The following is a 25,320-nucleotide window of genomic DNA, read 5'->3' as shown; positions in this document are numbered from 1 at the left end:
CAAAGGATCCTGACTACACCATAATTTTTATTCCTCCTCCCCTAGTTTGGCTATGGTATTCTACCCATTTGTTATGACTGCAGATGCATCCATGAAGGACATAGTACAGTTTTGTACCTACCATAAATGTAGATGTCCGAACTGGATAGCATCTGCAGTCAGGATTACCCTCCCTCCTTCCCCTCTGCGGTACTCCTAGGGTATTTACCCTCCTAATAGCTAGCTGGGGGGGGGGGAGTCTCTTATGGTGTATTTGTTTGTATATATGTACATACATGTTCATTTTTTGTGTTTGCCTTCTACTATTTTGGAAACATTGGCATTTATCCAAAATTTAGCTTTCCAAGAGGGCAATTGGCATCTGGGGCAAGAAACACTGAGGAAAATGGCGTTGGCTGATGCCTTTATACCCGAAGACCAGCAGAGATGACGTCGGGTGAAGTGCGACATCAGCCGAAGCCGGACCCAGACTTTGGAATCCGGCCGACCGAAGGGCTGCCTGACGACAGGACAACCCATTTGTTATGACTGCAGATGCTATCCAGTTCGGACATCTACATTTATGGTAGGTACAAAACTGTACTTTATCGAAGGTGAGACCACTGTCCACCTGTGTCCCTAAGTCTCTTATCACACTTTCTGTGTTTAGTATACTGCCACCTATATGGTAATTCATGGATACATGTTTTTTCCCAAAGGGGATAACAATACATTTCTTGGCATTGAGCTTGAGCCCATGGCTCTGGCACCAAGCATCTGTTTCTGTAAGGCCCTTTTGTAGAGTATCCACATCATTTGGGGATTCAATAATGGCTCCCAGTTTGCAGTCATCTGCAAACTTTGTCAGCCAGAGTCCCTTAGTGTTGACCTGTACTTCAGAGAAGTAGATGCCAAACAAGAGCGGCCCCAGGACTGAACCCTGAGGTACTCCACTTGTCACTTGTCTGGAGCTGGATTTGGAGTTGGCTACTTTTACAGTGTGGGTTCTATCAGTAAGCCATTTAGCAACCCATTGGGTGAGATAGGGATTAATGCCAAACTTAGTAAGTTTATCTATGATTCCAGAGTGGGGGATGGTGTCAAAGGCCTTGGCAAGGTCTAGATAGGCTGCGTGGACCACCTTACCCTTGTCCATGGCTCTGGAGACTGATTCAAAGAAGTCAATCAGGTTTAGGAGACAAGATCGGCCCTTCACAAACCCAAACTGGGTGGGGTCCAGTGTTTGAAGGTTGCCAATGTCTTTGTTTATAAGTTCCATGATAATACGCTCCATGGCCTTGCAGATAAGGCTTGTCAGACTGATGGGACGGTAGTTTCCGGGATCCAAGGTGGATCCTCCCTTGTGGATTGGGATAACTGTAGCTCTGCCACTCAGTGGGCACGAAACCTGAGGTGAGGCTATGATTAAACATGACACTTAGGTGAGGTGCCAGTTCATATTGTAGTTCATGTAGTACACAGCCCGGGATGTCATCTGGTCCCATGGATGCTGTATTCTTGGCTTTAGAGAGTGCGTTTGTACCTGTGTGGCCGTTATTACTGGAATTTGGCAATCTTCCGGTATTGAGATGGGCCATTTAGGGGTGAGTGGGGTGAAGTTGGCACTGAATCGATCTGTCAGGATATTGGCAATATCCTTCGGATCAGTATATTTAATGCCATTCTGTTTTAGCTCAGACCAGATCTGAGCATTGCCATTTAGATTCTTGACATAATTATAGAATGCTTTGTGGTTGTCTTTGGAATCTTTGGCAATTTTATTTTCGTAACTAGCTTTGGAGGATTTTATGAGGCATCTCAGTTTCTTACTGAGGCTAGTAAGGGAGTTTTTTGCATCCTGGGATTTTCCTCTTTTCTGCAAAAGTTTCTTCCTTTTGTTGTAAAGTTTGTTTATGGCAGGGAACCACCAGATTGGCTTCCTTTTTTTGGATGAGAGCATTTTGGTTCTATTTGGGATGGCACGATTCATGCATGAGTGGATGTGCTCGTACAGTGCCATAGTGTAGGATTCAGCAGTTGAACTTTCAGTTCCGTCTGCATGGGTGTCATGAAGTTTGTCACTTCTGACTTGAGTAGCATGAAGTTGGCTTTGGAGAAGTTTTTATGGTGGTTTCTTTACTGGGGGTGGGGTGGGATGTGGATGTTAAGGGTGATTAGCTTATGGTCAGACCTGACTAACGAGGGGTGACCATAGGTATGGAGCATTGATTTCCCATGTTGGTAATGACCAGGTCTAGGATATTGGAGCCCCTGGTGGGACTATGGATTAGTTGATCCAGGGCGTTGGAATTTATGAATTCCAAGAACCGCTTGCAAAGGTGTTGGGACATGAGTAGTTTTCCCAGTTAATGGCAGGGTAGTTAAAATCACCCAGTATTAGGGTGTTTGGTTCTATCTTAATATTTTCCAGTATGTTTAGAAAGGTGTAGTGAGAATCTTGGGGTATGGTGGGGATCTGTAGCAAGCTACAATTTGGATTGCAGTCTTACCTAGTGTTAGTTGCACTTGGAGAATTTCAGACACATTGTGTTGGCCAACTAGCCTGGTGGTGTGAATATCCTTGGTGAATATTGACACTCCTCCACCTTTAGTGTTTCGGTCCTGGTTTGGTGGCGGAAAAGTGTGGTAAGAGTTGTAGCCTGGTATTGCAGGGTGCACTCTAGAGCCTTAAACCAGGTCTCAGTTACTGCACAGATATCGATGTTCTCCATTTTTAGGAGTGCCTCGAGAGAGTGCATTTTGAGGTTTAGACTTCTAGCATTGAGTAGCATTACCTTCAGATTTTGCATGCTTGTACCTGTTATGGTGGTGGTTTTGTCCTTTGAAGTTTGCCTAAAAAGGCACTATAGGGGTGGCAAGAGCCTTAGCCAGTAACCTGAATCCCAGGGCGACAGGTGCAGACCATCTCTGGCAAAGCATTGTGGTCTGTCAATCATGTCATCCCAGGCAGACAGATACTGGATCCCCTTTGAATGACACCATAAGCTTAGCCAATTGTTGAAGTCAATCATTTTATCCTTATATTGTGGTATCATTCTGGAAGGCAGGATGCTACTCAGGGCTAGGGTCATACCTGCCTGGGCCACATGATCCGAGAGCTCTTCCATGTCTCTTTTCATGTAGTCCAGGGAGGCGTCTCAAGTCATTCACTCCAACATGGACAATGACAGAGTCATATTTGTACTTGTTGTGGAGTGACTTGAGTGCATGCGTTATGTGGCGGATCCTGGCACCCGACAGGCAGCTGACTGTAATTTTCTCCTTATTCACCCTGGTGAGAGGGACATCAGTGTGCGGCCTATAGAGTCACCTATGACTAAAGTGTTAGGTACATTGTCTTGCCTTAGGGGCTGTTGCTGGGTGGCACACTGGTGTTGTGAAGTATGTGACACATTGGTTGTGATTGGTGTTTGTTTGCTTCAGCTTCAGAGGTCTTTGTTGCTTGGGCAGGTTACAGTTAAGGGCCTCTGCATATGTGGATTTAGTGTTGCTATATGTGGGTGTTGGTGGTGCGGGTTTAGAAGGGCTATGTGTTGCTTGAGGTGTAGTGTGGGTGTTAACCTTCTCCTCTTGACTGTTTAGCACAATCTTGGGTGGAGAGAGCTTTGCTTCCATTTTGGCTATGTAAGTGCATCTCTCACAGGTTGTAGTGTTGGGTGGTAGGAGGAGAGGGCTGTCTGTGTACATGAGGCAATTGCTGCATTGCCCCAGTATGCCCAGATTCACCAGGTGGACAGGAGAAATCACCGAAGCTGACCCTTGGACATGCCTGGTTTGGGGCTTTTTTTTTTCTTTGTAAAGTATAGGAGCTGTTTCCTTAGCAAGGTACTTTGCAATTATAGGCTGTTTAGTGCCTACTATTAATTTCTCCTTGTTAACAAGGAGAGTTCAGTGTTTGTATGAGTTTAAGGCTTCCTAGTGCTTTCCAGCAGGTATTAGAGAAAGTGCTAGTCACAGGGATGCTTAAAGGTAAGATTGAAAAGAATGCACTCTGCAGTCTGCACTAGAGAAGTTAGATGTGAAAGTAGGTAACTTGAGTTTTACCTGTTTAAAAAGTTAAGGTTTAGTAGAGAATTACTATTTTTAAAACAGCAAGATGGACTGAAAGGGGTGGTCACTTTTGTATTTTGGTACTATGAAATACAGTAGGATGGCCAATAAATTTAAATAATTGAAGGGGTGGGATTTCAAAAGTGATGATTTTGTGATTACTCACATAAGCCAGTGAAAGTAGAGAGAAATGAAATATATGGTCAGATTAACATAAGAGGCGGGCAACTAGAAAGACAGTGGTATTGTCTGCCTGACTCAGAACAGAGAGAGCTGTGGTCTCTTTTGAAGTTTTAATATGCTGTTAAAACAGAATGCAAGCAAAACACAAGGTAAAGAAAACAAACTACAGTATTCAAAATATAGAAAGGCAGTACAGTAATACAAAAAATAACAGCAAACTAACCTTTCCTTCACAGCAAAGTGTAGCAGAGTCTGGATGAGCCTTTCTCAATAAAGTGTAAGTTTTGAAACCGGTCTGTTTGATCTCTTTAATTTTTATGATCTGATCCAGTAGTAAGGAACAACTTTTTCATGTTATTTTTGTTGGTAGACACTTTTTGCAGATTAAGTCTTTGAATTTAAAATTCTATTTAAAAAAATCACCCAATCTGAATACTTTTTTCTGACTAAAATTATTTCTTAACTGATACCTGTTATCACCAATTTCCATACATTTGACAACTGTCATCTGTTAGAATTACTTGAAATACAGCTAGATAGTGCAGTCTTTGACACTGGTCTTTCATTAACATGATGGTACTTCGGAAGATCAGAGACATGCTCTTCTAATCACAGAGTAAAATGTTTAGTTACAGATTAAGTGAGTCATCACAGCATCTTCAGAAGCAATAAATGGCCGTAACCACTCACTGTCCCACAGTCGGTTGGCAGTTCCATATGACAGACACTGATTAACCTAACTCAAGTGTTTGAGGCTTCTGGCCAGTCAGCATTCACCCAACATTTTCATTGCTGGCAGCTGGCCTGTTGTAATCTAATCTGGTTGAGCTTGTCAATGGTCTTGGAGAACTGCTAATAGCAAATGAACAAGTGCAGTAAGCCTGCCAATTTCTGAGTCTGCAGTTAGGAACCAGTCAGGAAACTGAAGCTTCACAGGGAGTAGCAGATTAGCCATGAAATCTGTGCACACTAGAGTGTTTCTGATGGTACTAGCAATCTTGGAGAAAGTTGGTCACGCCTCCATTATGTCTAATTCTACTTTCTGTTGTTCCTTTTTCACTATATGCATCTGTGAGGCATACAACATAGTAAAAACAGTTGCTAGTGTCTACTGTCATGGCATCATTATATTGATAATCCCCCATTGAAAAATCTTGTATACTGCTGTTTGCCTTGACACTGGAGGTCCTTTTTCTTGTTTGCTTGGTTTGGTTAATTGGTGGTTAGTTTCTGTTTTTTGTTTATTTAATTATCATATGACCCACTGATAATATTTATATCAACGTGGGATCTGAATGTGTAGCTTAGGTCTCTATTGTTCACTTCATATTGTGTGTATTGCATATATTTGTATACATTTACTTTTTTTCTGACTGGATGGGAAAGAGAACAGGGGCAATTAGTTGGTCACACCATTTAGAAAATGTTTGGCAAGAGTTTAAAAGCCTACTTCCCTTCTAGAATACTAGCCACTAAGCTGATTAATTTGTGGATTCTGTGAAAATGGCTTCAGACACGTACATTTGCATGTTCTTCGTGTTTCACTGTTGCAGTCATTACATTTGGGTAATCCTGCTGGCAGGTTGCCCTCAGCCGGCCTGAATTCCAAAGTCTTGGGTCCTTCGTCGGCTCCTGTCGCCCCTTCCCTGACATCAGGTCATCAGGGGTATAAAAGAAGCAGCTGATGCCATTTTCTTCAGTCTTTCTTGCCGCGCGGTGCCCGAAGCAGAAGCAGTTCGCAAGTGCCAATCGGCCGACTCCTGAGATTTTCGTATTTGAGTTTCAGATCCGAAGTCTTCAGTAAAGCTAAGTACCCCGTTGGGGAAACTTTTTTCTTGCTCCAGACCAATGTCAGAAAAAGTTAATAACTGTATTTCTTGTGGGAAGCAAATACCTCATAAGGATTTTCATTCTTACTGTAGTCCTTGCCTAGGTCCTGATCACAACGTTTCTGGTTGTCAGTTTTGTGCTAGATTTAACCAACGCACTGTTAAGTGTCGGTATGATTTTGCTTTAAACTTTTTTGGACCCCGATTTAATTACCCTGAAATGTTGTTGGATAGCCATCCGACTATCGGAGTTTACAAAAAACGCAAAGAAAAGGACAGAGAAAAACAACCGAGGCCCAAAACTGACGATGAGGCTTCTCCTAAGCCAGTCGCTGGTTTGCCAGAGGTTCATCATGCATACAGCTGCAGTCATAACAGATGGGTTATCCTGCCATCAGGCGGGTCCTCGGTCGGCCGAATTCCAAAGTCTAGGTCCGGCGTCGGATGTCATCGCTTCTTCCCTGACGTCAGTGCAGCAGGGGTATAAAAGAACCAGCCGACGCCATTTTCTTCAGTCTTTCTTGCCGCACGGTGCCCGAAGCAGAAGCAGTTCGCAAGTGCCGGTCGGCCAGCTCCTGAGAGTACGAATATTTTTCAGCCGAAGTCTTCTTAAAAGCTAAGTACCCCGTTGGGGAAACTTTTCTTGCCTCAGACCGATGTCAGACAAAGTTAATAATTGCATTTCATGTGGGAAGCAAATACCGCATAAGGATTTCCATTCCTTCTGCATTCCTTGCTTAGGCCCAGACCACGACGTCTCAGCCTGTCGTTTTTGTGCTAGATTCAACAAACGCACTATTAAGCGTCAGGCGGAGTTCGCCCAACACTATTTTATTAAAAAATGTTATTACATTATGTCGTCGGATACTCCGACTCCAGTTTTGAGTAAAAGACGCAAAGATAAGGACCGACATACGAGGTCCGCGACTTCTACTGACACCACGCTAAAGCCGGCTACAGGTGCTCCGGTTCTCAGCGAGGCATCTACGCAGCCCCTGAGTACCGATGACACTTCTTTAGCGGTGTCTTCTGTGCCCGAGGTCGCAGGCTCCTCGGCCCCCACCCCGACTACAGATACCGACGCCACTCTTGGCGGGGAAACTCAGAGTTTAGACAGGCCTGCCACCTCTCAAGGTGTCTTCAGGCCTTCTTCTTCTTTTTCCATTAAGGCTTTGACAAAATCTAAAGCAGCCATGAAAACTAAAAGACAAGATCCACAGAGCCCCTCTCAAGGCCCCATGCCTAAAAAACAGATGCTCAAAATGGCTGAGGATTTGATTACTCTTATCAGGGGTTCTCATCCCCCCTCGGACAAAAGGCCCAGATTGGAGGAAGACTACCCTTCCTCGGACCAGGCCTCCATTACCTCAGAACATTCTGAAGACCAGGAATATTCATACTCCCCTTTTGAAGATTCTGATGCGGAGGAGTCCATTCCCTCTGTCTCCCCCCCTGAGGACTATTCTTTTGGGGAAACCTTGCATACCTTGAGGGAACACTTCCACTGGGAAGGCCAAGATTACTCAGATTCCAAGAAAAGGCTCAGGGATTTTCTCTTGCTTCCTCAGCACAGGCCTCTGGCTATCCCTCCTGTCTTAGACATTCTAGATGATGTGTATTCAGAGGCCAGCCTTAACCCAGATTCTTTACCACCAGCTCCTGTTAAGCCTGACAGGTATTACCGGGTTCCTGATTCACACCAATTCCTATACAAAAGCCATGCTGCTGACCCAGAAACTATTTCACAGGGTCCCAAGGGAATTAAGGCCTCTACTGCCAAAAATCCATTACCTTCAGAGAGAGATTCCAGAGCTTTAGAAAGGTGGGGGAAAAGGTATACACCTCAGCCACTTTAACCATGAGGGCATTAAACTGTCAGTTCCATATGTTAAAGTATCAACAGTTTTTGTTATCTCAGTTGAAAAGCAAAATGTCACAACCTGAACAACCAGACTTGAAGGAGTTGCAGGATTTGTTGCATAGTGCAGAGCAAGTGGGTAAACATACCTTGCAATGTGGTTTTGATGCTTTAGAGGCCTCATGTAGAGCTGCTGTTACAGGGTCTGTCATACGTAGACATGCTTGGCTCAAAGAGCAAACCTTACCAGATCATGTCAAAGCTAAATTACTAGATGCACCTCTTCAAAAAGATGTATTGTTTGGTGTAAAAGCTGAGGAGGTATTAAAGAAAATGGAGGAAAAGGCAAGATCAATGCAAACAGTGAAAGATTTCCTACAGGTACAACCTCCACGTTTCAGCAGAAACTGGCCTTCAAAAAATTGGTCGTTTCCAGCCACGGACAGACCTCAAAGAGGTAGATACAGGCGCCCGAGGGGTAGAGGGCAATCTCAAGGATCATTTAGAGCCAGACAATGGCAAGCACCTACACCAAGAGGTGGAGAGAATAGATCACAGCCATTCAGAAAGCAGACACAATGACTTTCCACTTTGCATGCCAAGCAAAGCTTTAATGGCAGCACCTTTAGGCGGAAAACTGGCATTATTTTCGAAAAATTGGCATATTATTGCAAAAGACAAATGGATCCTGGACATTATAGACAGAGGCTACAGATTCCACTTTCACACCCTTCCAAATATGAGAGGCATGCCAAACCTGCCACAAAATCAAAGGGCAGAGGCACAAAAACAAATTTCAGCTCTCATGGACATGAAAGCTATTCAAGAGGTACCTGCACAAGAACAGGGTCAAGGTTTTTATTCCAGACTATTCCTGGTACCAAGGAATGACAAAGATTGGAGACCTATTTTGGACCTATCCATCCTAAACACATATTTACTCGTACCAAAATTCAAGATGCTCACATTACAGCAGCTTCTTCCCATGCTGGGCAAGGAGTCTTGGCTGGTAACATTGGACCTCAAGGAGGCATACCTGCATGTCCCTATCAGACAAGATTGCAGAAGATACCTCAGATTTCTTGCAGGTTCAACCCATTATCAATTCTCTGCATTGCCCTTTGGCTTATCTACTGCGCCCAGAGTGTTCACGAAATGCCTGGCATCAGTAATTGCCTTCTGCAGACTTCAAGGCATACAAATATACCCATATTTGGACGACTGCCTGATCCAAGCGGACAGCAAGCACATACTTCTGAAACACCTGGCGTTTGTAATAAAGTTGTTGAACTTTCTGGGATACACAGTCAACAAAAAGAAGTCAAAACTAATACCCTCTCAAGCAATAATTTTCCTGGGTGCCAGCTTGAATACAAACACCCAGATGGCCTACCTCACGCCAGAGAAACAAGGGCAACTATCTCAATACTTCAGAAAAATGGCAACCTTCAGCAGGCTGACTGCAAGGAAAATCCTGCAGGCTCTGGGATTCATGGCATCTTGCATCCTGCCAATCCCATGTGCAAAGCTGCATATGAGGAAACTTCAATGGTACCTAAAAAACTTATGGTCTCAACACAGCCACAGTTTGGAAACAGTTATACCACTCATTCCATGTCTCCAAAAGGAATTTCTGTGGTGGGCTCAATCATGCCAAAGAAACATAGGTCTCCCATTCTGCATGCCTCAAGCAAAGCAAATCATCACAACAGATCCCTCGGACTACGCCTGGGGGGCGCACATGGCAGATCAGTGCATTCAGGGCAAATGGTCCCAAAAAGAAAAGCACCTACACATCAATCAAAAGGAAATGCTTGCAGTGAAAAATGCTATCATGGCCTTCAAAGTCCTACTGCATCCAGGCCAGCTACTGATAAGGACAGACACCACCACAGTGATGTGGTACATAAACAAACAGGGAGGAACTCATTCATATCCCCTGTGCAGACTAGCCATGTCTCTTTGGAACACGGCTCTGGAATTACAAATCCAACTTCAAGCACAATTCCTGCCAGGCAAGGAAAACACGCTGGCAGACAACCTAAGCAGAAATATGACAGATCCACATGAATGGAAGTTGCATCCTCAAGTTTTTGGAAAGATAATTCAAGCATGGGGAAGGCCAGACATAGATCTCTTTGCTACCCACAGAAATTACCAATTGAAAAAATTCTGCTCAAGGACCTATCATCCACAGGCCTGGAAAGTGGATGCACTTTCTTTCAGCTGGACAACATTGACAGTTTATGCCTTTCCACCTCTTCCTCTGCTGCCCAAAGTTCTATTAAAAGCCAGAGCAGACAGGCCAAAGATAATTCTCATTGCTCCAGACTGGCCAAGACAACACTGGTATCCACTCCTGAGGAGCCTGACGCATTCCCTGCCATGGATCCTGCCTCTAGTGCCTCTTCTGTTGACCCAGCACAACTTCAAAACTCTTCACAGTCAGCTGAAAACACTCAATCTAGCCGCATGGAGGATTCCTTGATTTCCCAACAGACCCTCCTCTCCAAGGAGGTGCAGGATGTCATTTTGGAGGCCAGAAGGCCTTCTACTAGAAAAGCCTACTCCGCCAAATGGAAACGGTTTTGTGCCTGGAATCAGAAAAAGGGACAGAATCCTGGGAAACTGAATTTACCTCAAATATTACAGTATCTAGCTGAGATGCTAAACAGTGGACTTTCATTCTCCTCCATCAAAATCCATGCTTCAGCCATTTCTGCACAATACAACACTGATCCTCCTTTATTCTCTCATCCTCTCTTAAGACAGTTCCTCAGAGGGGCTAAGAATATAAAACCCCCAAGGAAGCAACCAGTACCTGCTTGGGACCTCAATTTCATTTTAGAAAAACTGACCCTACCTCCATTTGAGCCAGCTGCTTCATCAGAACTGCAATATTTGTCATGGAAAACAGCCTTCCTTTTGGCTATCACCTCAGCACGCAGGGTTTCGTAACTACAAGCCCTCATGGCTGTGCAACCTTTCATCATTTTCCATCAGGACAGAGTTTCCTTACGAACCAACCCTTCCTTTATGCCAAAGGTAGTATCCAGTGTAGCCTTGAATCAGGCTATCCACTTAACTACTTTTTATCCTAATCCACAAAACAAAGGGGAGAGACTACTACATTCCTTGGACATTCACAGACAGCTTCGTTATTATTTGGACAGGACAAAGCCATTCAGAAAATCAGAGCAACTCTTTGTGTCCTATGCTACAGGTGCTCAAGGAAAGGCTATTTCCAAACAGACAATCTCAAAATGGATAGCCCACTGCATACGCTTTTGTTATTCATTTCATGGTAAAACTGTACCTACAAGCATCAGATCTCACTCCACAAGGGCCACAACTACCTCTGCAGCTTCCCTCAGGGGGGTTCCTACCAAGGATATTTTGGAAGCAGCCACTTGGAGTTCTGTGCATACTTTCTCCAAGCACTATCACCTACCACTATACTCTAAATCTAGAGCGGGCTTTGCCACAGCAGTCTTGCAGGGCATCCTTGCTCCTCCTAGTTCCACTTAGTGCCTGCCACCCCTTTATAGCTTTGGGATTCTACCCATCTGTTATGACTGCAGCTGTATGCACGATGAACATAGTACAGATGTCCTTCAAGGATGCATCTGCAGTCCTTACAAATGGGTTGTCCTGTCGTCAGGCAGCCCTTTGCTCGGCCGGATTCCAAAGTCTGGGTCTGGCCTCGGCTGGTGTCGCACTTCACCCGACGTCATAGCTGCAGTTCTTCGGGTATAAAGGCATCAGCCGATGCCATTTTCCTCAGTCTTTCTTGCCGCGTGGCGCCCGAAGCAGAAGCTGTTCGCAAGTGCCGGTCGGTCAGAACCAGAGATTACTACTACCGAATACTACTTCGAAGACTTCTAAAAAGCTAAGTACCCCGTTGGGGACTCTTTCTTGCCTCAGCCAATGTCAGAAAAAGTGAATAATTGTTTAACTTGTGGGAAACAAATACCTCATAAAGATTTCCACTCTTACTGCTTACCTTGTTTAGGCCCAGACCACGACGCCGCAGCCTGTCTAGCCTGTGGTTCTTTTAACCGCCGGACGCTTAGACGCCGGTCTGAATTTGCTGAGCAGTTTTTGGCTCTGATTTTGCTTATATTATGCCGCCGGATCCTCCGACTTCACAAATATCCAAAACGCAAGGAAAAGGACCGACACTCGCGGTCCGGTTTCGCCGAAACCACGGTTAAGCCAATCATGAGTGTCTCGGTTTCGCTGAAACCGAGCAAGCGGTTCTTCCTTCAGCCGAAAACATGCCTTCTACCGAGGCCTCTTCAAACCTGGTGGAATCGCTTGAAATCCAACCTGCGGTTGCGTTTCTCAGGAATTATCTGACACTATTCCCTTGGATATCTCAACTCCTGCACGTGGAGCTGCTAGGCCTCCTGCAGCCATGTCCATTAAGGCCTTTGCCAGGGCTAAAGCAGCTAAAGCTACAAAATCTGTGCCTGTTAAGACCCCTTCTCACAGGCCCAGCTCCAGTTCCCAAATGCTTTCCTTGGCAGAGGATCTTATTTCTTTAATCCGGGGATCCCAACCTCATCCAGACAGGGCCTCTCATCCACCTCCAGAGAAGAGGCCTAGAGCAGAGCCCCTGAGCCAGTGTCCACAGATGATTCCTCTGATGATTCAGAAAATACAGACCCTCCAGAGGCTCCTTCTTCCCTTACGAAGACTCTGATGCTGAAGAGTCCATCCCTTCTGCCTCTCCACCTGAGGAATTTTCCTTTGGGGAAACCTTACATGCTATGAGGGAACAATTTCAGTGGCAGGGCCAAGATTTTTCAGACTCCAGAAAAGGCTTAGAACCTTTCTGCATTTACCACAACATAGGCCTTTAGCTATACCTCCAGTTCTTTCTGTTGTAGATGATGCATTTAATGATGCTTGTACTGCTCCTGATTCATTACCTCCGCCCCTGCTAAGCCCGATAGGTACTACAGGGTCCCGGACACGCATCACCATTTATACAAGGCTCCTTTTGCAGATCCCGAGACTATCTCCCAGGGGCCTAAGGCTGTAGCAACTACCTCTGCTAAAATTCCCTCCCGTCTGAAAGGGAATCCAGGTCCTTAGAGAGATGGGGTAAAAAAGTTTACACTTCTGCTACTCTGTCAGCTAGGGCCTTGAACTGTCAATTTCATATGATCCAATATCAAGAATTTATGCTTGACCAGTTAACTAAAAAACTGTCCTCTGGTGAACCTTTTGATAAGAAGTATGTTCAGGAAATGGTACATAACATTCAGCAAGTTAGTAACCATTCTTTAAAATGCGGCTATGATACACTGGAGGCTTCCTTTAGATCAGCCATGACTGGCACAGTTATCAGAAGGCATGCATGGTTGAAAGAGCAGGCCTTACTGGACCATGTCAAATCAAAACTGTTAGATGCTCCCATGGATAAGGCCAATTTATTTGGTTCTCCTGCACAACAGGTGCTGAAGAAGATGGAGGAGAAGGCAAAATCTGTACAAACAGTGAAAGATTTCTTACAGGTCCAACCTCCAAGGTTTAGCAGGAATTGGCCTTCCAAAACTTGGTCCTTTCCAGACTCCTCTAAAGCACAGAGAGGCAGGAATAGGCGATCAAGAGGCAGAAACCAATCCAGGGGTGCCTACAGGGGACGCCAGTGGCAGGGTAACAACCAGCGAGGCACAGACACAGCCACCACCACTGCAACAGGACAATCACAGTGACTTGGCTCTGGCACCGCCTACCAGGGAACAACTAGCAGCACCCTTAGGCGGAAAGCTAGCCTTATTCTCAATAAACTGGCATACATCACAAGAGACAAGTGGATTTTACAGACAATAGACCAAGGCTACAGGTTCCACTTCCATACTCTACCAGGGAAGAGAGGAATGCCAAACCTACCGCCAAATCAAAAGACAGAAGCTCTAAAACAAATATCTCAATTATTAAAGATGAGAGCTGTGGAAAAGGTACCATCTATGGAGCAAGGAAAGGGATTTTACTCCAGACTCTTCCTGGTACCAAGAAAAGAGAACAAATGGAGGCCTATTCTCGACCTGTCCACTTTAAACACATTCCTCATTGTTCCAAAATTCAAAATGCTGACTCTACAGCAGCTTCTTCCCATGCTGGGCAAGGAGTCTTGGCTGGTAACTCTAGATCTCAAGGAGGCATACCTGCACGTCCGCATACGACCAAATTGCAGAAGATACCTCAGATTTCTTGCAGGATCAGAGCATTATCAGTTCTCAGCATTGCCCTTTGGCTTATCTACTGCGCCCAGAGTGTTCACGAAATGCCTGGCATCAGTAATTGCTCATTGCAGGCTTCAAGGAATCCAAATTTACCCCTACCTGGACGACTGCCTGATACAAGCGGACAACAAAAACAAGCTAACAGAAGACTTACAAAGAGTCATTTGCATGCTACAAGCCCTGGGATATACAGTCAATATAAAAAAGTCAAGGCTGATACCATCCCAAAGAATAACCTTCTTGGGTGCAGAGCTGGACACATCAAAGCAAATGGCATTCCTAACTGCAGAAAAGCAAGAGCAACTACCTCTCTACTTCTTGGCATTAACCAAGCAGAACCATCTAACAGCAAGAAAAGTACTGCAAGCCCTGGGCTTCATGGCATCCTGCATAATATTGGTCCCTCATGCCAGACTGCATATGAGAAAGCTGCAGTGGTACCTAAAGAATTTATGGTCTCAACACAAGCACAGCCTAGAAACCAAAATTCCAATAATCCCATGCCTGAAGCAAGAGTTCCTATGGTGGGCGCAGGCCTGTCAATCAAACACAGGATTGCCCTTCTACAGCATTCAACCAAGCCAAACCATCACGACGGACACCTCAGACCTCGGTTGGGGGGGCCCACATGCTGGACAAGCGCATACAAGGCTTATGGACTCAAGACCAGCTGCACCTACACATAAATCTAAAAGAAATGCTGGCAGTAAAATTGGCAATCCAGACATTCAGACCATTTCTCCGAGAAGGTCAGTTGATGATAAGGACAGACAACACCACAGTTATGTGGTACATCAACAAACAGGGAGGCACACATTCATACCCTCTATGCCGGATGGCACTGGACCTATGGAATGTGGCTCTGAGCTACAACATTCAGTTACAAGCAATTTTTGTACCAGGAAAAGAAAACATTCTAGCAGACATATTAAGCAGGACTACCACGGATGCCCACGAATGGATGTTGCATCCGGACATCTTCAAAGCCATTACAAGAAAATGGGGACTCCCAGAAATAGACTTATTTGCATCCCCACGCAATCACCAGCTAAAGAAATTCTGCACAAGGAGGTACCACCCACTTGCTTGGAAGGTGGACTCCCTATCTTTCAGTTGGAAAAACCTGACAGCATATGCATTCCCACCACTTCCTTTGATGCACAAGGTGCTATTGAAGATCAAAGAGGACCGTCCAAGGATCATTCTGAAAGCTCCAGACTGGCCAAGGCAACATTGGTACCCATTACTAAGGAGCATGTCTCGGGAACAAATATGGACACTACCCCTGGTTCCATTGCTGTTAACACAGAACAACTACAGCATCCTGCATCCAAGCCTGAAAACTCTGCAGCTGACTGCCTGGAACATTTCATAAGATCAATTAACCCAAATTTATCACAACGGGTTAAAGACATTATCCTTGAGGCTCGCAGGCCCTCAACAAGGAAAAATTATGCAGCAAAATGGAAAAGATATCTCATTTGGAGTACTGCAAAGGGAGAAGATGTGTCACTGGTAAACATAGCCAACATCCTGGAATACTTGGCAGAGCTCTTCCACACAGGCCTGTCCTATTCTTCCATCAAGATACATGCATCAGCAATTTCAGCAGAATACAGCTTGGATCCCCCTGTCTTCTCGCATCCTCTGCTCAGGCAGTTTCTGAGAGGAATTAAAAATGTAAAACCTCCTAGGAAACCACCATTGCCAGCATGGGACTTGAACTTTGTGCTAGAAAAATTGACACTTCCTCCTTTCGAACCAGCAGCAACAGCAGAATTGCAATACTTATCATGGAAGACTGCTTTCCTGCTGGCAACCACTTCAGCAAGAAGGGTATCTGAACTTCAGGCATTAATGGCAGTACAACCCTTCCTGATCTTCCATCAAGATAGAGTGTCCACGAGAACAAATCCTACTTTTATGCCTAAGGTGGTATCCAGAGTATCTTTAAATCAGGCTATCCACCTACCTACATTCTTTCCCAACCCACAGAACAGGGGAGAAAGACTGTTGCATACCTTGGATGTACATAGACAGATGTCCTTCAAGGATGCATCTGCAGTCATAACAAATGGGTTGTCCTGTCGTCAGGCAGCCCTTCGGTCGGCCGGATTCCAAAGTCTGGGTCTGGCCTCGGCTGGTGTCGCACTTCACCCGACGTCATCTCTGCTGGTCTTCGGGTATACAGGCATCAGCCGACGCCATTTTCCTCAGTCTTTCTTGCCGCGTGGCGCCCGAAGCAGAAGCTGTTCGCAAGTGCCGGTCGGTCAGATCCAGAGATTAATACTACCGAATACAACTTCGAAGACTTCTAAAGCTAAGTACCCTGGGGACTCTTTCTTGCCTCAGCCGATGTCAGAAAAAGTAAATAACTGTTTAACTTGTGGGAAACAAATACCTCATAAAGATTTCCACTCTTACTGCTTACCTTGTTTAGGCCCAGACCACGACGTAGCAGCTTGTTTAGCCTGTGCTTCCTTCAACCGACGGCGCTTAGGCGTCGGTCGGAGTTTGCTGAACAGTTTTTCGCTCAGAATTTGTATATTATGCCGCCGGATCCTCCGACTACCCAAATTGTTAAGAAACGCAAGAAAGGACCGACACTCGCGGTCCGGTTTCGCCGAAACCACGATAAAGCAAGCTGAGTGTCTCGGTTTCGGCCGAAACCGAGCAAACAGTTCAATCTACAGCCGAATCCATGACTACTACCGAGGCCCCTTCTACCCTAGCTGAATCGGCCTCTGAAATTTTGCCTACAAATGTGGTTTCTTTAGAGTTATCGGACACCATCCCTTTGGATGTCTCTACCCCAGCACGTGGTGCTGCTAGGCCTCCTGCAGCCATGTCTATAAAGGCCTGTGCCAGGGCTAAAGCAGCCAAAACTGCTAAATCAGTGCCTGTTAAGCCCCCCTCTCACAGGCCCAGCTCCAGTTCACAAATGCTTACTTTGGCAGAGGATCTCATCTCTTTAATAAGAGGATCCCAATCTCACCTAGACAGGGCCTCACAACCTCCAGAAAAGAGACCTAGAGCAGAGCCCCCAGAGCCAGGCTCCTCAGATGACTCTTCAGATGACTCAGACATTACAGACCATCCAGAGGCTCCTCTTTCTACTTATGAAGATTCTGATGCTGAAGAATCTATTCCTTCTGCCTCTCCACCAGAGGAATTTTCTTTTGGGGAAACCTTACATGCCATGAGAGAGCAATTCCAATGGCAGGGACAAGATTTCTCAGATTCAAGAAAAAGGCTTAGGACCTTTTTACACTTACAGCATAGGCCCTTAGCTATACCTCCAGTTCTTCCTGTTGTGGATGATGCATTTAATGATGTTTGCACTGCTCCTGATACTTTACCTCCAGCCCCTGCTAAGCCAGACAGGTTCTACAGGGTACCGGACACTCATCACCACTTATACAAGGCCCCTTTTGCAGATCCGGAGACTATCTCCCAGGGACCTAAGGCAGTTGCTTCGACCTCAGCTAAAAACCCTCTCCCTTCTGATAGGGAATCCAGGTCCTTAGAGAGATGGGGTAAAAAAGTATACACCTCCGCTACTCTCTCAGCTAGAGCTTTAAACTGTCAGTTTCATATGATCCAATACCAAGAGTTTATGCTTGATCAGTTAACTAAGAAACTGTCCTCTGATGAGTCTTTAGATAAGAAATATGTTCTAGAAATGGTGAATAACATTCAGCAGGTTAGTAACCATTCTTTAAAATGTGGCTATGATGCACTGGAGGCTTCCTTTAGATCAGCCATGACTGGCACAGTTATAAGAAGGCATGCATGGTTAAAAGAGCAGGTCTTACCGGATCATGTTAAAGCAAAGCTTTTAGATGCTCCTATGGACAAGGTCAGTCTATTTGGTTCTCCTGCACAACAAGTAATGAAGAAAATGGAAGAGAAGGCAAAATCTGTACAAACAGTTAAAGATTTCTTACAGGTACAGCCCCCAGACTGTTGCATACCTTGGATGTACATAGACAGTTACGCTACTACCTGGACAGGACCAAGGGCAATAGAAAAACTGACCAGCTACTGGTAGCATATGCAACAGGAAGGGAAGGAAAAGCAATTTCAAAACAGACAATCTCCAAGTGGATAGGAAATTGCATTAGATTTTGTTATTCCTACCATGGAAAGAAAACTCCAGAGAACATCAGGCCTCACTCTACAAGGGCTACAGCCACTACCACAGCTTTCTTATGAGGAGTGGCTACCAAGGACATTATAGAGGCTGCTACTTGGACCTCCGTGCATACATTTGCCAAGCATTATAACTTACCCTTATACTCCAGATCCCGAGCAGGTTTTGCCACTGCTGTTTTGCAAGGGATCCTAACTACACCATAATCTCTTCTTTCCTCCTCCCCTAGTTTGGCTATGGTATTCTATCCATTTCTAAGGACTGCAGATGCATCCTTGAAGGACATAGTACAGTTTTGTACCTACCATAAATGTAGATGTCCGATAGGAATGCATCTGCAGTCAGGATTACCCACCGCCTTCCTCTGTGGTACTCCTAGGGTATTTGCCCATCTTATAGCTAGCTGGGGGGGGGATCTATTATGGTGTATTTGTTTGTATATATGTACATACATGCTTATTTTTTGTGTTTGCTCTCTACTATTTGGAAACATTGGCATTTATCCAAATTTAGCCTTCCAAGAGGGCACCTGGCATCTGGGGCAAGAAACACTGAGGAAAATGGCGTCTGCTGATGCCTTTATACCCGAAGAACTGCAGCTATGACGTCGGGTGAAGTGCGACACCAGCCGAGGCCAGACCCAGACTTTGGAATCCGGCCGACCGAAGGGCTGCCTGACGACAGGACAACCCATTTGTAAGGACTGCAGATGCATTCCTATCGGACATCTACATTTATGGTAGGTACAAAACTGTACTTTTTGTACCTACCATAAATGTAGATGTTCGAGTGCTAATACAGCTGCAGTCCAGGTTTCCCTCCCTCCTTCCTCTCTTGGGACAGGCCTAATGACAAACACCTCCTCATACAACCTGATTGGGGTATTCTTTTATGGTGTATTTGCTTGAAACTACTGTTTTTTGATTATATTACATTGCATTATTACATAAATTTATGTTTTGCCTTCCTTCTGGGGGCACCTGACATCTGGGGCAAGAAAAACTGAAGAAAATGGCATCAGCTGGTTTTTTATACCCCTGCCACACTGACGTCAGGGAAGAAGCGACAACATCCGACGCCGGACCTAGACTTTGGAATTTGGCCGACCGAGGACCCGCCTGACGGCAGGATAACCCATCTGTTATGACTGTAGCTGTATTAGCACTCGAACATCTACGGTTATGGTAGGTACAAAACTGTACTTTTTCAGTGAGGCGCTTTCACAGCCCCTGACGCCCACTAGTTTAGAGTCGCAGGCCGCTACCGATTCCCACGTGGAGTTGGCCATGCCGCTGGAAACTCAAGGTATTGGAGCCTCGGATGCTAATTCCTCAGATGGGTCCGGAGCCACTGAGCAGGTACCGGCTTCTGAGGGTGTATTCAGACCTAAACATCTTTACATTAAAACGACTTCAGCTTCAAAGGCAAAGACCTAAAGCACCTTCTAGAGCCACGTGGACAATCCTCTATGCCCAAAAAACAGATGCTCAAAATGGCCGAAGACTTGATTACCTTGATCAGGGGTTCCCATCCCTCTCCTGATAAGAGGCCTAGGCAAGACACTGACTATGAATCTTCAGATCAGATTTCTATTTCTTCCGATTCCTCTTCTGAACATGAATATTCTCTTCCCCCATGAGGATTCCGATGCTGAAGAATCTATACCTTCAGCATCTCCTCCTGAGGACTATTCCTTTGGGGAAACCTTGCACACCATGAGGGAGCATTTCCACTGGGAGAGCCAAGATTTTTCAGAATCTAAAAAGAGGCTCAGGGATTTTCTATTACTACCTCAGCACAGGCCTCTAGCCATTCCACCTGTGTTAGACATTGTAGATGATGTGTTTTCGGAGTCTAGTCTGATCCCTGACTCCTTACCCCCAGCTCCTGTTAAGCCTAACAGATATTACAGGGTTCCTGACTCTCACAAATTTCTTTTTAAAAAACCCTGCTGCTGACCCAGAAACTATATCACAGGGTCCAAAGGGGGTTAAGGCTTCCACTGCAAAAAATACAACCCCCTCTGACAGAGATTCAAGGGCACTGGATAGATGGGGAAAAAAAGTTTACACCTCTGCAACTTTTCTATAAGGGCCTTAAACTGTCAATTTCATACGCTTAAGTATCAGCAACATGTCATGGGATTGCTTAAACAGAAAATGTTAAATTCTGAATGTGCAGAAAACAAGGAAATGCAGGATTTATTGTATGCCGCAAAACAAGTTGGAAAACATACTTTGCAGGGTGGTTTTGATTCTTTGGAGGCCTACTTCAGGGCCACAGTTACGGATCCTGTAATTAGGAGGCATGCTTGGTTAAAGGAACAAAATCTGCCTGATCATGTAAAAGTTAAATTACTAGATGCACCTTTACAACATGATACTTTGTTTGGTGTTAAGGCAGAAGAGGTGTTAAAGAAAATGGAGGACAAAGCAAAATCAATGCAAAGTGTCAAAGATTGTTTACAGGTACAGCCACCCAGGTTTAGTAGACACTGGCCTACAAAAAAATGGTCCTTTCCTGTGTCAGACAGATCTCAAAGGGGCAGACCCAGATGCCCTAGGGGCAGATCCCAGGTGCAAGGTCCTTATAGGCCCAAGCAATGAGGTTCTTCTACCTCCAAATTTGGAGAAGATAGATCACAAACATACAGAAAACAGTCCCAATGACTTCCCCCTGCCGGCACCAAACACTTATCTTCTGGCAACACCCTTAAGGGGAAAATTAGCACTTTTTGCTCAAAATTGGCACATCATAACCCAGGACAAGTGGGTTCTAAACATAGTGTCACAAGGCTACAAGTTCCACTTCCATACTCTACCAAAGGCAAACGGCTGGCCAGATCTGCCAAAACATCAATGGGCAGAGGCACAAAAACAAGTCTCATCCCTCATGGACATGGGGGCCATTCAACAAGTACCAGAGCAAGAGCAGGGACAAGGATTTTACTCAAGACTGTTCTTGGTACCCAGAAAGGACAAGGCCTGGAAGCCGATACTGGACCTATCTATTTTGAATACTTTCCTGGATATTCCAAAATTCAAAATGTTGACTTTGCAGCAGCTTCTGCCCATGCTGGGCAAGAATGCTTGGCTTATGACTTTAGACCTAAAAGAGGCATACCTGCATGTTCCAATCAGACAATTATGCAGAAGATACCTAAGATTCAAGGCTGGTTCAATGCATTACCAATTCTCTGCACTGCCCTTTGGCTTATCTACTGCACCAAGTGTCTTTACAAAGTGCCTGGCACCAGTAATTGCATTCTGCAGACAAAGAGGAATACAAATATATCCTTACTTGGACGACTGTCTCATTCAAGTAGAGAACAAGGACATTCTTCTTCAACATCTGGCATTTGTGAAAAGACTTCTAACATGCCTAGGGTACACAGTCAACAAAAAGAAATCAAAACTAGTACCCTCACAAGAGATAATATTCCTGGGTGCAAGCTTGAATACAACTGCCCAGATGGCTTATCTCACGCCAGACAAACAAAGGCAACTGACTACCTATTTCAAAATGTTGGCAACAAAGGCTCAGTTATCTGCAAGAAAAATTCTGCAGGCTTTGGGCTTCATGGCATCCTGCATCCTACTAATTCCATATGCAAGACTACATATGAGGAAACTTCAATGGTACCTAAAAAGTGTTTGGACTCAACATTGCCACAACCTGGAAACCATGATTACTCTCATTCCCTGCCTGCAATGGGAGTTTCGATGGTGGACAAACCCTTGTCACCAGAACAAGGGACAGATATTCACATTACCTCCAGCTGGGCAGACACCAACAACGGATGCATCAGACTATCCCTGGGGAGCCCACATGGCAGGAAGATGCATTCAGGGCACATGGTCCTCAGACCAAATGCATCTACATATCAATCAAAAAAGAGATATTAGCTGTTCAAAATGCCCTGACAGCCTACAAGGACCTACTGCATCCGGGACAACAACTGATAAAGACAGACAACACCACGGTCATGTGGTATATAAACAAGCAAGGGGGGCACACATTCTTAACCCCTTTGCAGATTAGTCATGACCTTGTGGGGCACAGCTTTGACTTACCAAGTACATCTGCAGGCACAATTCCTGCCAGGAAAGGAAAATACTCTGGCAGACGAACTAAGCAGAAACCTCATGGATTTCCATGAGTTAAAGCTGGATCCACAAGTCTTCAGCATGATAACAAGGAAATGGGGATGCCCGGACATAGATCTATTTGCTTCCCCTCTCAATTACCAACTAAAAAGATTCTGCACAAGGACTTATCACAGACGAGCATGGAAAGTGGACGCCCTATCTTTCAGCTGGAAAAAACAATCTGTATATTCCTTTCCGCCACTGCCTCTCCTCCCCAAGGTGCTCCTAAAGGTCAGACAGGAGAAGCCAAAGATGATACTGATTGCCCCAGACTGGCCACGTCAGTACTGGTATCCAATACTACGAAACTTATCTCTATACCCAGCTTGGACCTTACTTCAAATACCTCAACCACTGTCCCAGCAAGATAGTCAGAACATGCACAGCCACCTCAGGACATTAAACTTGGCAGCATGGTGAATAATGTAGTCACACAAAAAAACACCTCTCAGTGAAGCTGTGATGGATGTCATTCTGGAAGCCAGAAGGCCTAGTACTAGAAAGTCTTTTGCTGGAAAATGGAACAGATTCTGTGCCTGGAACCAGGCACAAGGAACTGATACAGCGGTACCAAATATTCCTCAGATTTTGCAATACTTAACTGAGATGCTGGACAAAGGCCTATCTTTTTCATCAATAAAAATTCATGCCTGTGCCATTTCAGCTCACTACAATACAGAGCCACCACTTTTTTCTCACCCTTTATTAAGGCAGTACCTCAGAGGAGCCAAAAATTTAAGGCCCCCAAGGAGAATACCAATACCTGCATGAGACCTCAACTATGTCTTGGAAAAGCTCACCCTGCCTCCTTTTGAGCCAGCTGCTACTGCTGATATGAAGTTTTTATCTTGGAAAACAGCTCTGCTCTTAGCAATTACTTCTGCAAGACGAGTTTCAGAGCTACAGGCACTCATGGCTGTGGAACCTTTCATCATTTTTCATCCAGACAGGGTCTCCCTGAGGACAAACCCAACATTTTATGCCTAAAGTAGTGTCCAGTGTGGCTCTTAACCAAGCCATCCATCTGCCAACTTTTTACCTAAATCCACAGAACAAGGGGGAGAGAATTCTGCATTCTTTGGACGTACACAGGCAGCTTAGATTCTACTTGGACAGAACCAAAGCTTTCAGGAAGACAGAGCAATTACTAGTGGCATATGCCGCAGGATCACAAGGAAAGCCTATCTCAAAGCAGACTATATAAGTGGTTAGGCCACTGCATTCGTTTCTGCTACTTACACCATGGCAAGCCAGTGCCTAAGGGCATTAGGTCTCATTCCACCAGAGCTGCAGCCACCTCAGCAGCCTTTCTCAGGGGAGTTCCAACCACAGACATTTTAGAGGCGGCTACTTGGAGTTCAGTGCACACCTTTACAAAGCATTATCATCTGCCACTCTTCTCTAAATCCAGGGCAGGCTTTGCCACTCCAGTTCTGCAGGGCCTCATAGCCGCTCCTACTGCTGTTTAGTTCCAGCCTCCCAACCATAGCTTTGAGACTCTACCCAAATGTAATGACTGCAACAGTGAAACACAAAGAACGTAGTACAGTTGTGTACACTTTCCATAAATGTAGATGTTCGAGTGTATTCACTGTTGCAGTCCAGGTTACCCACCCACCTTCCCCCTTTTTTCTTTTGGATCTTATCTTTCCTTCTCTGATTTATACCACCTGTGTGGTGTATTTGCTTATAGATGAAGGTAAAATTTATATTGGTGTATTTCTGAATATATATATATATATATATATATATATATATATATATATATATATATATATATATAAAATTTGGCTACCCTTTTTGGGGGCACCTGACATCTGGGGCAAGAAAAACTGAAGAAAATGGCGTCAGCTGCTTCTTTTATACCCCTGACGACCTGATGTCAGGGAAGGGATGACAGCAGCCGACGCAGGACCCAAGACTTTGGAATTCAGGCTGGCTGAGGTCAACCTGCCAGCAGGATTACCCAAATGTAATGACTGCAACAGTGAATACACTCGAACATCTACATTTATGGTAAGTGTACACAACTGTACTTTTTATGGTGAACATTGCTCATTCAGCTGTATGTGTACCTTTGCATGTCTGTGTTGGATACTATATGTTGGATGGGAAATCTGTAGCTAAATGGCAACACATTTATTAAAGATAATGATCATCATTCTCACTGCTGCAGTATCCTTTGGCTGTTTGGGTTGTTTCTTGTGCAGGAAGCAACAACCAGCATGATTCAAAAGCTCTGGCTCCCTCCCACACCTGTCTCTCTGACTGCAGATTGGCTAGCAGGAATTGAAAAATAACAGCTAGGTGGAAGTTACTTCAGGACTTAGTGATTGATTTTTGGTACTGAAGTACTGGCCTTGGGTCTGAATGAATGAGCATTAGAGGGATTGTGTGCTTTCTTTTAGAAGAGGGAAGGACTAAATACACTGCGAAACTTGCTCATAAATAAGGAAAGAGTGCGGACATCCTACAACTGTAGCTGGCAGTATTTGCAGACCATAGATATCCTTGCATTTGAAAGGAGATGCGAGTGTCTTCTCCCTAGCTGGGTGAAAAATGGACTGTTTTGCTATACTTGTGGATGGCTTCCATATTGCTAGAGCAATATCCTTCCTTTGGCGCACGTAGGTTGTCATACTAGAATTTCTAAAAGCAGTCCTTCCCTGAGGAAAGAAGAATGTTGGGAATGCATTTTTCTTACTTATAGAGGAACTCTTACAGATAGAGAACAAAGTAATCGCTTAAATGTCTGGGGTGCTTTAAATAGGAATAGTCTTGTGAATTCCAAGGAATAGAATGTTGGAGTAGAAGGAGAGAATATATAAATCTGCATCACATGCAT

At 44.8% G+C, this 25,320-nt stretch overlaps 1 protein-coding gene across 6 annotated transcripts in view; it reads left to right on the top strand.

Annotated features, from left to right (window-relative positions):
* Positions 1-25,320, top strand: part of GKAP1 (G kinase anchoring protein 1) — a 2,226,639-nt gene that overhangs the window by 982,604 nt on the left and 1,218,715 nt on the right. The window lies entirely within an intron of this gene.

The sequence above is a fragment of the Protopterus annectens genome, chromosome 9.part0, assembly GCF_019279795.1.
Source record: "Protopterus annectens isolate FY-2018-M chromosome 9.part0, PAN1.0, whole genome shotgun sequence".
NCBI lineage: Eukaryota > Metazoa > Chordata > Ceratodontiformes > Protopteridae > Protopterus > Protopterus annectens.
Note: the sequence above shows the minus strand (reverse complement) of the source record. Positions and strands in the feature narration are given on the sequence as shown.